This window comes from Nerophis lumbriciformis, linkage group LG37, assembly GCF_033978685.3.
Source record: "Nerophis lumbriciformis linkage group LG37, RoL_Nlum_v2.1, whole genome shotgun sequence".
NCBI lineage: Eukaryota > Metazoa > Chordata > Actinopteri > Syngnathiformes > Syngnathidae > Nerophis > Nerophis lumbriciformis.
Window position 1 is genome coordinate 22,503,165 of NC_084584.2, and position 14,474 is coordinate 22,517,638.

Sequence of the window (14,474 nt, forward strand, 5' to 3'; positions counted from 1 at the left end):
AAAACAACTAAGCAAAACAGTAAGATGATCAAACGCATCAGCGCTGATTAATTGTATATAGGAGACAGGAACAGTTCGTTCTGTGACTTCTTTCCTTAATCACCAAGACACATTGTTTGTAAGACTTTAACATATTAGAAGCAGCTGAGTGGTTCTGCGCCATAAAACATCTAAAACACAAGTAAAAGTTGGATTAAAATCTGCCACAAAACTCCTTAAACACCATGATCCAAACTCATGTTACTAACTAAACCAAACCAGATTATGCCAGAATATATCTCAAATACCATTATCCATCTTGTGATCTAAGGCATACCACATCATGATTATGCCAGCAAACATCTAAAATACCATGACCCATTTTATAATCCAAATACTACCACATCATGACAATGCCATAAAACATCTACAATACCATGACCCAAGTTTGTAATCCAAACACTACCACCTAATGATTATGCCAGAAAACCTCTAACATACCATGACCCAAGTTTATAATCCAAACACTACCACATCATGACGATGCCAGAAAACATCTAAAATACCATGACCCAAGTTTGTAATCCAAACACTACCACATCATGATTATGCCAGAAAACATCTAAAATACCATGACCCAATTTTATAATCCAAACACTACCACATCATGACTATAGCAGAAAACCTCTAACATACCATGACCCAAATTGATAATCCAAACACTACCACATCATGACGATGCCAGAAAACATCTACAATACCATGACCCAAATTTGTAATCCAAACACTACCACCTATTGATTATGCCAGAAAACTTGTAAAATACCATGACCCAAGCGTATAATCCAAACACTACCACCTAATTATTATGCCAGAAAACCTCTAAAATACCATGACCCACGCTTATAATGCAAACACTACCACGTAATGATTATGCCAAAAACATAAAAACATACCATGACCTAAGTTTGTAATGCAAACACTACCAAATGATTATGCCAGAAAACATCTAAAATACCATGAACCAGGCGTATAATCCAAACACTACAGCATCATGACTATGCCAGAAAACATCTAACATACCATCACCCAAGGTATAATCCAAACACTACCACCTAATGATTATGCCACAAATCCTCGAACATACCATGACCCATTTTATAATCCAAATACTACCACATCATGACAATGCCATAAAACATCTACAATACCATGACCCAAGTTTGTAATCCAAACACTACCACCTAATGATTATGCCAGAAAACCTCTAACATACCATGACCCAAGTTTATAATCCAAACACTACCACATCATGACGATGCCAGAAAACATCTAAAATACCATGACCCAAGTTTGTAATCCAAACACTACCACATCATGATTATGCCAGAAAACATCTAAAATACCATGACCCAATTTTATAATCCAAACACTACCACATCATGACTATAGCAGAAAACCTCTAACATACCATGACCCAAATTGATAATCCAAACACTACCACATCATGACGATGCCAGAAAACATCTACAATACCATGACCCAAATTTGTAATCCAAACACTACCACCTATTGATTATGCCAGAAAACTTGTAAAATACCATGACCCAAGCGTATAATCCAAACACTACCACCTAATTATTATGCCAGAAAACCTCTAAAATACCATGACCCACGCTTATAATGCAAACACTACCACGTAATGATTATGCCAAAAACATAAAAACATACCATGACCTAAGTTTGTAATGCAAACACTACCAAATGATTATGCCAGAAAACATCTAAAATACCATGAACCAGGCGTATAATCCAAACACTACAGCATCATGACTATGCCAGAAAACATCTAACATACCATCACCCAAGGTATAATCCAAACACTACCACCTAATGATTATGCCACAAATCCTCGAACATACTATGACCAAGGTTATAATCCAAACACTACCATATCATGAATATGCCAGAAAACATCTAAAATACCATGACCCAAGCATATAATCCAAACACTACCACCTAATGATCATGCCAGAAAACATCTACAATACCATGGCCCAAGCATATAATCCAAACACTACCACCTAATGATTATGCCAAAAACATAAAAAAATACCATGACCCAAGCTCAAAATCAAAAGACTACCACATCATGACTATGTCAAAAAACATCTAAAATACCATCACCCAAGTTTGTGATCCAAACACTACCACCTAATGGTATATGCCAGAAAACAGCTAAAATACCATGACCCAAGCGTATAATCCAAACACTATCACCTAATGATTATGCCAAAAACATAAAAAAACACCATGACCCAAGCTCAAAATCCAAAGACTACCTACATCTAAAATACCATGACCCAGGTTTGTAATTCAAACACTACCACCTAATTACTATGCCAGAAAACATCTAAAATATCATGACCCAAGCGTATAATTCAAACACTACCACCTAATTACTATGCCAGAAAACATCTAAAATATCATGACCCAAGCGTATAATTCAAACACTACCACCTAATGATTATGCCAGAAAACCTCAAACAAATCATGACCCAAGATTATAATCCAAACACTACCACATCATGACTATGCCAGAAAATATCTAAAATACCATGACCCAAGTGTGTAAACCAAACACTACCACATCATGACTATGCCAGAAAACATCTAAAATACCATGACCCAAGTTTATAATCTAAACAGTACCACATCATGACTATGCCAGAAAACATCTAAAGTACCATGACCCAAGTTTGTAATCCAAACACTACCACCTAATGATTATGCAAGAAAACCTTTAACATACTATGACCCAAAGCATACCACATCATGACTATGCCAGAAAACATCTAAAATACCATGACCCAGGTTTGTAATCCAAACACTACCACCTAATTACTATGCCAGAAAACATCTAAAATACCATGACCCAAGCATATAATCCAAACACTACCACCTAAAGACTATACCAGAAAACCTCTAACATACCATGACCCAAGTTTATAATCCAAACACTACCACCTAATGATTACACCAGAAAACATCTAAAATACCATGACCCAAGTGTATAATCCAAACACTACCACATCATGACTATGCCAGAAAACATCTAAAATACCATGACACAAGCTCATAATCCAAAGACTACCACATCATGACTATGCCATAAAACATCTAAAATACCATGACCCAAGCGTATAATCCAAACACTACCACCTAATGATTATGACAGAAAACCTCTAACATACCATGACCCAATTTTCTAATCCAAACACTACCACATCATGACTATGCCAGAAAACATCTTAAATACCATGACCCAAGTTTGTAATCCAAACACTACCACCTAATGATTGTGCCCGAAAACATCTAAAATACCATGACCCAAGTTTGTGATCCAAACACTACCACCTAATGGTATATGCCAGAAAACAGCTAAAATACCATGACCCAAGCGTATAATCCAAACACTATCACCTAATGATTATGCCAAAATCATCAAAAATAACATGACCCAAAGCATACCACATCATGACTATGCCAGAAAACATCTAAAATACCATGACCAAAGCTTATAATCCAAAGCATACCACATCATGACTATGCCAGAAAACCTATAAAATACAATGACCCAAGTTTATAACCCAAACACTACCCCCTAATGAATGATTATGCCAAAAACATAAAAAATAACATGACCCAAAGCATACCACATCATGACTACGCCACAAAATATAAACACTATGATCAAGCTCATGATCCAAAGCATACTGTGCCACAACGAGACTTTGCTAGAAAACACCTTCAACCAAGCTTGTGATCAGAAAGCATACCTCATCCTGACTATGTCAGTAATATAAAAATTATTTGTTCACCGTCTTGACAATTTCATAGAAAAACATAACTTATTGTGTGATCATCAGTATGGCTTCAGGGCAAACTGATCTACTTCAATGGCAGTTACCGAACAGATTTCTACTGCTACTGATCACAAGGAGTTTACAGCTGGCGTCCTCATAGATCTACTTAAAGCTTTCGATACCATCCGTCATGGACTTTTAATGACTAAATTAAACCAATACGACATTAGAGGGGTTGCACACTCTTGGCTAAACAGCTACCTTGAAGACAGAGACCATATGTAGAAATAAATAAGGACAAATCAGATAAACAGAAAGTAAAATGTGGACCCAAGGATCTGTTTTGGGTCCTAAATTCATCATTTTATACATAAATGATATCCGTAATGTGTCAAACCTTCTACAATATGTTCTATTTGCGGATGACACAAATGTATTTTGTCGAGGGAAAAATCTACAGGAGCTTCTGAAGACAATGGAAAGAGAACTGAACAAACTCAAGACATGGTTCGGATGTAAACAAATTAGCCTTGAATCTAAGTAAGACAAAACTCATATTTGGCAACCAAAACATTGACAATGAAGTCACATTGAGGATAAATAACATCATCATTGAAAGAGTGTATACATTTAAATTTCTCGGAGTGCAGATTGATCATAAATTAAACTGGAAATCTCACATTAACCTTGTAAAAAGGAAAATGTCCAAAACCATTGCCATAATAAATAGATCTAAATGAAGTCTGAACTGAAAGAAATCATACTTACTATAGTGTTCCCTCATAGTCCCATACATGTCATACTGTGTTGAGGTATGGGGAAACATTTATAAAACTAATGTTAATCCAATTTTTATCTTTAAAAAAAAAAAGACAGCAGAGTACCGGGAGCCTACCAACACCTTACTTATAAATCTTTACCCCCTAAAATTCTTTGACATAGTTGATCTTCAAACTCTACTGGTTGTGTTCAAAACTCACAACAATCTACTTCCACAATGTCTTCAGAAGTTGTTTTTGACCAAAGACACTGTATATGAACTCAGAAATGCAGATATGTTTCAAACAACATGGGCAAGAGCTACCTCCAGAGAACATTGTGTATCTGTGAAAGAGGTAAACCTGTGGAAATGCTGCGAAAAGGAACTGAGGATGTGCAGTTCAATCCATGTGTTTACATTTTATTTTATTTTATTTTTTTCTTTAAATAGGACTATAAAGAAGTACAGAGATGTGCTGTGAGTAGTAATAAGTACTATCAATAAACGTGGAACAGGATAGTATCAAGTTTATATACCTATACATTACTTACTTCTTTATATATATATATATATATATATATATATATATATATATAAAGGTTGATGGCTGGTGAGGCACTGACTTCATCACAGTCAGATTTACAAACATATGAACCCTAAAGAGTATCTTATTCACCATTTGATTGGCAGCAGTTAACGGGTTATGTTTAAAAGCTCATACCAGCATTCTTCCCTGCTTGGCACTCAGCATCAAGGGTTGGAATTGGGGGTTAAAATTATTCCCGGGCGCGGCGCCGCTGCTGCCCACTGCTCCCCTCACCTCCCAGGGGGTGATCAAGGGATGGGTCGAATGCAGAGGACAAATTTCACCACACCTAGTGTGTGTGACAATCATTGGTACTTTAACTTAACTTTAACTTTACACATACAAACTGTAGCACACAAAAAAGCACATTTAATAAAAAAAACGTTATTATGGTCTTACCTTTACTTATAAGTGCAGGAACAGTGGTGTCCGTGTTGGAGGAGTTGTGAATGAATGAAATATGAAATCCGTGCTGCAGTCTGTAGGTGTACCTAATGAAAAGAAAGAAAAATAAGTATATGCACAATTGTTCATCTGAACAATCGTATGTGGTATGTGTAGATATATATATATATATATATATATATATATATATATATATATACATACACATATATACATACACACACACACACACACACACACACACACACACACATATATATACACACATTTATATATCCATCCATCCATCCATCTTCTTCCGCTTATCCGAGGTCCGGTCGCGGGGGCAGCAGCCTAAGCAGGGAAGCCCAGACTTCCCTCTCCCCAGCCACTTCGTCCAGCTCCTCCCGGGGGATCCCGAGGCGTTCCCAGGCCAGCCGGGAGACATAGTCTTCCCAACGTGTCCTGGGTCTTCCTCGTGGCCTCCTACCGGTCGGACATGCCCTAAACACCTCCTTAGGGAGGCGCTCGGGTGGCATCCTGACCAGATGCCCGAACCACCTCATCTGGCTCCTCTCGATGCGGAGGAGCAGCGGCTTTACTTTGAGCTCCCCCCGGATGACAGAGCTTCTCACCCTATCTCTAAGGGAGAGCCCCGCCACCCGGCGGAGGAAACTCATTTCGGCCGCTTGTACCCGTGATCTTGTCCTTTCGGTCATAACCCAAAGCTCATGACCATAGGTGAGGATGGGAACGTAGATCGACCGGTAAATTGAGAGCTTTGCCTTCCGGCTCAGCTCCTTCTTCACCACAACGGATCGATACAGCGTCCGCATTACTGAAGACGCCGCACCGATCCGCCTGTCGATCTCACGATCCACTCTTCCCTCACTCGTGAACAAGACTCCGAGGTACTTGAACTCCTCCACTTGGGGCAAGATCTCCTCCCCAACCCGGAGATGGCACTACACCCTTTTCCGGGCGAGAACCATGGACTCGGACTTGGAGGTGCTGATTCTCATCCCAGTCGCTTCACACTCAGCTGCGAACCGATCCAGTGAGAGCTGAAGATCCTGGCCAGATGAAGCCATCAGGACCAAATCATCTGCAAAAAGCAGAGACCTAATCCTGCAGCCACCAAACCGGATCCCCTCAACGCCTTGACTGCGCCTAGAAATTCTGTCCATAAAAGTTATGAACAGAATCGGTGACAAAGGGCAGCCTTGGCGGAGTCCAACCCTCACCGGAAACGTGTCCGACTTACTGCCGGCAATGCGAACCAAGCTCTGACACTGATCATACAGGGAGCGGACCGCCACAATCAGACAGTCCGAAACCCCATACTCTCTGAGCACTCCCCACAGGACTTCCCGAGGGACACGGTCGAATGCCTTCTCCAAGTCCACAAAGCACATGTAGACTGGTTGGGCAAACTCCCATGCACCCTCAAGGACCCTGCCGAGAGTATAGAGTTGGTCCACAGTTCCACGACCAGGACGAAAACCACACTGTTCCTCCTGAATCTGAGGTTCGACTATCCGGCGTAGCCTCCTCTCCAGTACACCTGAATAGACCTTACCGGGAAGGCTGAGGAGTGTGATCCCACGATAGTTAGAACACACCCTCCGGTTCCCCTTTTTAAAGAGAGGAACCACCACCCCGGTCTGCCAATCCAGAGGTACTGCCCCCGATGTCCACGCGATGCTGCAGAGTCTTGTCAACCAAGACAGCCCTACAGCATCCAGAGCCTTAAGGAACTCCGGGCGGATCTCATCCACCCCCGGGGCCTTGCCACCGAGGAGCTTTTTAACTACCTCAGCAACCTCAACCCCAGAAATAGGAGAGCCCACCACAGATTCCTCAGGCACTGCTTCCTCATAGGAAGACGTGTTGGTGGGATTGAGGAGGTCTTCGAAGTATTCCCTCCACCGATCCACAACTTCCGCAGTCGAGGTCAGCAGAACACCATCCGCACCATACGCGGTGTTGGCACTGCACTGCTTCCCCTTCCTGAGGCGGTGGATGGTGGTCCAGAATCGCTTCGAAGCCGTCCGGAAGTCGTTTTCCATGGCTTCCCCGAACTCCTCCCATGTCCGAGTTTTTGCCTCCGCGACCGCTGAAGCCGCACACCGCTTGGCCTGTCGGTACCTGTCCGCTGCCTCAGGAGTCCCATGAGCCAAAAGAACCCGATAGGACTCCTTCTTCAGCTTGACGGCATCCCTCACCGCCGGTGTCCACCAACGGGTTCTAGGATTACCGCCACGACAGGCACCAACTACCTTGCGGCCACAGCTCCAATCAGCCGCCTCGACAATAGAGGTGCGGAACATGGTCCACTCGGACTCAATGTCCAGCACCTCCCTCGTGACATGTTCAAAGTTCTTCCGGAGGTGGGAATTGAAACTCTCTCTGACAGGAGACTCTGCCAGACGTTCCCAGCAAACCCTCACAATGCGTTTGGGCCTGCCAGGTCTGTCCGGCATCCTCCCCCACCATCGCAGCCAACTCACCACCAGGTGGTGATCGGTAGAAAGCTACGCCCCTCTCTTCACCCGAGTGTCCAAAACATGAGGCCGCAAATCCGATGACACAACTACAAAGTCGATCATAGAACTGCGGCCTAGGGTGTCCTGGTGCCAAGTGCACATATGGACACCCTTATGCTTGAACATGGTGTTCGTTATGGACAATCCGTGACGGGCACAAAAGTCCAATAACAAAACACCACTTGGGTTCAGATCCGGGCGGCCATTCTTCCCAATCACGCCTCTCCAGGTTTCACTGTCGTTGCCAATATGAGCGTTGAAGTCCCCCAGTAGAACGAGGGAATCACCCGGGGGAGCACTCTCAAGTACTCCCTCGAGTGAATCCAAAAAGGGTGGGTACTCTGAGCTGCTGCTTGGCGCGTAAGCGCAAACAACAGTCAGGACCCGTCCCCCCCACCCGAAGGCGGAGGGAAGCTACCCTCTCGTCCACCGGGTTGAACTCCAACATGCAGGCTCTGAGTCGGGGGGCAACAAGAATTGCCACCCCAGCCCGTCGCCTCTCACTGCTGGCAACGCCAGAGTGGAAGAGAGTCCAGCCCCTCTCGAGAGAACTGGTTCCAGAGCCCTTGCTGTGCGTCGAGGTGAGTCCGACTATATCCAACCGGAACTTCTCTACCTCGCGCACTAGCTCAGGCTCCTTCCCCCCCAGCGAGGTGACGTTCCACGTCCCAAGAGCTAGCTTCTGTAGCCGAGGATCGGACCGCCAAGTGCCCTGCCTTCGGCTACCGCCCAGCTCACATTGCACCCGACCTCTATGGCCCCTGCTATGGGTGGTGAGCCCATTGGAGGGGGGACCCACGTTGCCTCTTCGGGCTGTGCCCGGCCGGGCCCCATGGGGACAGGCCCGGCCACCAGGCGCTCGCCATCGTGCCCCAACTCCGGGCCTGGCTCCGGAGGGGGGCCCCGGTGACCCGCGTCCGGGCGAGGGAAATCTGAGTCTCGGTTCTTGCATTTCCATAGAAGTCTTCGAGCTGCTCTTTGTCTGATCCCTCACCTAGGACCTGTTTGTCTTGGGAGACCCTACCAGGGGGCATGGAAGCCCCCGGACAACATAGCTCCTAGGATCATTGGGACACGCAAACTCCTCTACCACGTTAAGGTGGCAGCTCAGAGAGGAGCACATTTATATATATATATATATATTGTATATAGGTAAATGCATGTATTTACATGCTTAACGATGCATGTGATCAAGTACTATGATTTTGACAGAGACTCTAGAGTCCTTTCTTGTGTTTCTTTATCTCAAGATCAAATTCTTGTTTTTGTTTTTTTCTCAATTTGACATGTACAAAGTGAATGTGGAAAGGGTAGGCATAATAAGCTTTTAGCTTCAGCCTATACCTTTTTGGTCATGTAATGTGCACTGATACTTTTATTTATTTATATGCTATGCACTTGAAGTGTACCGTTTACATGAACTGATGACCATTGAAATTGAAATTGAAAAAAAAATTAACTATCTAAAATACCATGACCCAATCTTATGATTCAAAGGATGCCAGCAAACGATTATGCCAAAAACATCTAAATCACCATGATCAAACTCAGGATCCAACGCATACCATATCATGACAATGCCAGGAAAAATCTAAATCACCAAAATCCAAAGCATACAACAACGTGCCTAAGCAAGAAAACACCTTAATCCAAGCTCATGTTTCAAAGCATACTACATCATGGCTACGAAAGAAAATACAAAAAACACTAATATCACCAATATCCAAGTTTGTAACGTCAAGCGTTCCACATCATGACTATACAAAGAAATATCTATAACACCATTATCCCAGCTTGTGAACCAGAGGACACCACATCATGACTATGCTCAAGAATATCTAAAACACAATTGTAACTATCATTCAAGCTTGTGAGCCAAAGCATACCACATCATGACTTGGGCAGAAAATAAAGACACCATGATCTAGCTCATGATTCAAAGCATACCACATCATGACTATCCAAAATAAAATCTAAAACACTAAAATCCAAAGCATACAAGAATGTGACAATGCAAGCAAACATATAAAACACATTTATCCAAACTTGTAATCCAAAGCATACCACATCATGACTATGCCAGACAATATCTAAAACACTATGATCAAGTCAATGATCCAAAACATACCACAGACTATGCTAGAAAACATCTCAAGAACATTTATCCAAACTTGTGATCCAAAGCATACCACATCATAACTGTGCCAGAAAACATATAAAATACCATACCCCAACCTTATGATCCAAAGAGTACCACCAAATGACTACGCCAAAAACATCAAAAACACCATGAACCAAACCATATCACATCATCACTACGACAGACAATATCTAAAACACTATGATCAAGCCCATGATCCACAGCCTACTGTACCACAACGAGAGAATGCTACAAAACACCCAAAACACCTTTGACCAAGCTTGTGATCCAAAAGCATACCACATCACGACTTTGTCAGTAAATATCTAGAATACCATGACCCAAGCTTAGGATTCAAAGCATGCCAGCAAATGACTATGCCAAAATATCTAAAATACCTTGACTAATGCTTTTAATCCAAAGCAGAAAATATCTAAAACACTATAATTTAGCTCATGATCCAAAGCATACCATATTATGACTTTGCCAGAAAAAAAATCTTAAACACCAAAATCCAGAGCATAGCACAACGTACCTTTGCGAGAAAATATCTAAAACACCTTTAACCAAGCTCGTTCGTGATCAAAAGCATACTACATCATAACTACGTAAGAAAATACAAAACACACTATTATCACCATAATCCAAACTGGTGATCCAAAGCATACCACATCATGCCTATGCCAGGAAATATCTAAAAACCATTATCCAAGCTTGTGATCTAAAGCAGTGGTACCCAACCTTTTTGTAGCTGCGGACCGGTCAACGCTTGAAAATTTGTCCCACGGAGCAGGGGGGGAATGGTATTTTTTTTAATTTTTAATTTTTTTTTTCTCATAAAGAAATACAATCATGTGTGCTTACGGACTGTATCTCTGCACACTGTATTGATCTATATTGATATATAATTTATATATTGTGTTTTTTATGTTGATTTAATAAAAAAATTAAAAAAAATTTAACAGCCCGGTACCAATCGGTCCGTGGATCGGTACCGCATACTTGCCAACCCTCCCGGATTTTCCGGGAGACTCCCGAAATTCAGCGCCTCTCCCGAAAACCTCCCGGGACAAATTTTCACCCGAAAATCTCCCGAAATTCAGGCAGACCTGAGTGACGTGTCGACAGCCTGTTTTCATGTCCGCTTTCCCACGATATAACAGCGTGCCTGCCCAATCACGTTATAACTGTAGAATGATGGAGGGCGAGTTCTTGGTTTCTTATGTGGGTTTATTGTTAGGCAGTTTCATTAACGTCCTCCCAGCGCGGTAACAACACACAACAACAGCAGTCACGTTTTCGTCTACCGTAAAGCAGTTCGTCTGCCGTAAACAGCAATGTTGTGACACTCTTAAACAGGACAATACTGCCATCTACTGTTAATGCATATGTGACAATAACATCTACAGCTTTTAGAGAGTGCAGTGCACAACTGCGCACACAACAAGGAGATGAAGCAGAATGCATCATCAGAGAGGGTGTTCAGCATGGTTAGAAAATCACCAAAATGATTCCCGGGCGCGGCCACCGCTGCTGCCCACTGCTCCCCTCACCTCCCAGGGGGTGATCAAGGGTGATGGGTCAAATGCAGAGAATAATCTCGCCACACCTAGTGTGTGTGTGACAATCATTGGTACTTTAACTTTAACTTTAACTTTAAAAATAGTGACAGAGAATAGAACAAGGATGGACAATTCAACCCTTAACTCAACAATGAGTAGATGAGTGTTATGTGTGTGTATATGTGTAAATAAATGAACACTGAAATTCAAGTATTTCTCTTATTTATTTATATATATATATAATAAAATATATATATATATATATATATATATATATATATATATATATATATAATAAAATACATATATATAATAAAATAAATATGATCACTGAAAGTCAAGTATATATTTTATATATATATATATATATATATATATATATATATATGAAATACTTGACTTGGTGAATTCTAGCTGTTTCCCCCCACCCCCACCTCTTGAAATCGGAGGTCTCAAGGTTGGCAAGTATGCGGTACCGGGCCACTGCCCGGTGGTTGGGGACCACTGATCTAAAGTATATCACAAAGTGACTATGATAGACTTGTGATCCAAAGGACACCACGTCACGACTATGGCAGAAAATATCTAGAATACTTTTATCCAAGCTCCTGATCCAAAGCAAGACTACGTAAGAAAACACCTTTGTGATCCAAAATCGAATTTTATTTTATATTTTCCATATGTGCATATGAATAGCCCATCACCATGTGCCAGAAAACTCACACATAGGTGTGTATGAGCCATTTTTAACACCCACTTAAGTTACCGAATATGGTTTCTTGCCCGGATTAATGAGCTCGAGCCAAAAGTAAGGATGTACATTCATCACGGTGCATATTTTGACACGCCCATTAATTTGGTCAGGAAGTGTAATCATCTAATTCAGCGGGTGTTAAAATTCCGAACGTTATTACCTGGGAGTGAATCAGTGTTTAAATGATGAAGTAGCTTTCTAGTGCGGTGGAACTTAGGACACCCAGAAGGAAGGAAAGGAGAGCCAGAGACAGAATGCAAGAGGACAAAGACGCTGTAGAGGAACATGTGGACACAAAGCACGTCGCAATGTGGGAATCTTTACGGCCTTTCAGCCTCTGTGAGATCCCCCTCCATCGACGTGATCCATGAATCATTTACAGGCTCTCTCCCTCAGGACCATGTGTTCAAATATTAATGCTCTCCATTCAGATCACAGCTGCCCTGACCCGCATAGCGGGGTCCGCTCCCCCAAGGCCGACGCCGTCCCCGAGCACATACAAAACACCTCCTCGGATCATCCGCAGGCGGAGATGCTCAACCACTAAACAGCCTGGCCGTAAAACACACCAGACCTGGGGTAGATATGAGCCTGCGTGCCCACCAGAATACATTACATAAAAGTTGCTCCACTCACAACAAAGACATTTCTATTACCTGTGATAGCTGCATGATGAGGGGGTGACAGGACAGGATCGGGTTTACAGACCTGCTCCAGGGAGCATGTCGGCAGCCGGAATACATGAATAATATCATTTGACTCCAAAAGGCCGTAGGTGGTCCACTGGACAAAACACAACACGCTTGATATTTTGTCTTGTCTGCAGGATGCCAGCGACAGTTGCATCCTTTCAGAAAAGGTCAAGCTGAAGAGGTACTCAATCTATGCACACAAGCTGTCACAAAAGTGAGTGCACCAATGATTTATCAATTACATACAGTACAGGCCAAACGTTTGGACACACCTTTTCTTTCTTTTCATGACTATTTACATTGTAGATTGTCACAGAAGGCATCAAAGCTATGAATGAACACATGTTCGTCCTCTCCAGAGAGTGGTGAGGATGGCGGAAAAGATCACCAGGACTCCTCTTCGTCCTATCCAGGAGATCGCAAAAAGCCGCTGCCTGACCAGGGCTCAGAAAATCTGCAAAGACTCCTCCCACCCCCACCAAGGACTGTTTTCACTGCTGGACTCTAGAAAGAGGTTCCGCAGCCTCCGAAGCAGAACCTCCAGGTTCTGTAACAGCTTCTTCCCTCAGGCCGTAAGACTCTTGAACGCATCATAATTAAATTATTCCCTCAACTCCCCCCAAAATGGATTAACTCTTTGCATTAAAAAATACAATATAACATACATCCATAAAGGTAGACGCATGTGAAAAAGTGCAATATATTTATCTGTACAGTGATGTATTTATTTATATATATTATATATACATATATTTATTTTATATATATATTATATATATTATTTATTTATATATGCACCTTATTGCTTTTTTATCCTGCACTACCATGAGCTTATGTAACGAATTTTCGTTCTTATCTGTGCTGTAAAGTTCAAATTTGAATGACAATAAAAAGGAAGTCTAAGTCTAAGTCTTATGAACTTAGCAAAAAAAGGTGAATAACTGAAAACATGTTTTATATTCTAGTTTCTTCAAAATAGCCACCCTTTGCTCTGATTACTGCTTTGCACACTCTTGGCATTCTCTCGATGAGCTTCAAGAGGTCGTCACCTGAAATGGTTTTCACTTCACAGGTGCGCTTGAAGCTCACGGAGAGAATGCCAAGAGTGTGCAAAGCACAGGTTTATCAGCGCAAGCCTGATAAACACGGATCTTCGTATGTTGAGTAAGAACGTTGTTTTCCCATACTCGTTTTGCTAGTTTAGC

At 42.1% G+C, this 14,474-nt stretch overlaps 1 long non-coding RNA gene across 1 annotated transcript in view; it reads right to left on the bottom strand.

Moving 5' to 3' along the window:
• Positions 1-5,590: 5,590 nt before the first annotated feature.
• The window catches only part of LOC133577344 (uncharacterized), a 134,257-nt gene continuing 125,373 nt past the window's right edge, over positions 5,591-14,474 (bottom strand). The window contains exon 3 of the long non-coding RNA XR_009811719.2: positions 5,591-5,682. This is a non-coding gene — a long non-coding RNA (uncharacterized lncRNA). The remainder of the gene's footprint in view (positions 5,683-14,474) is intronic.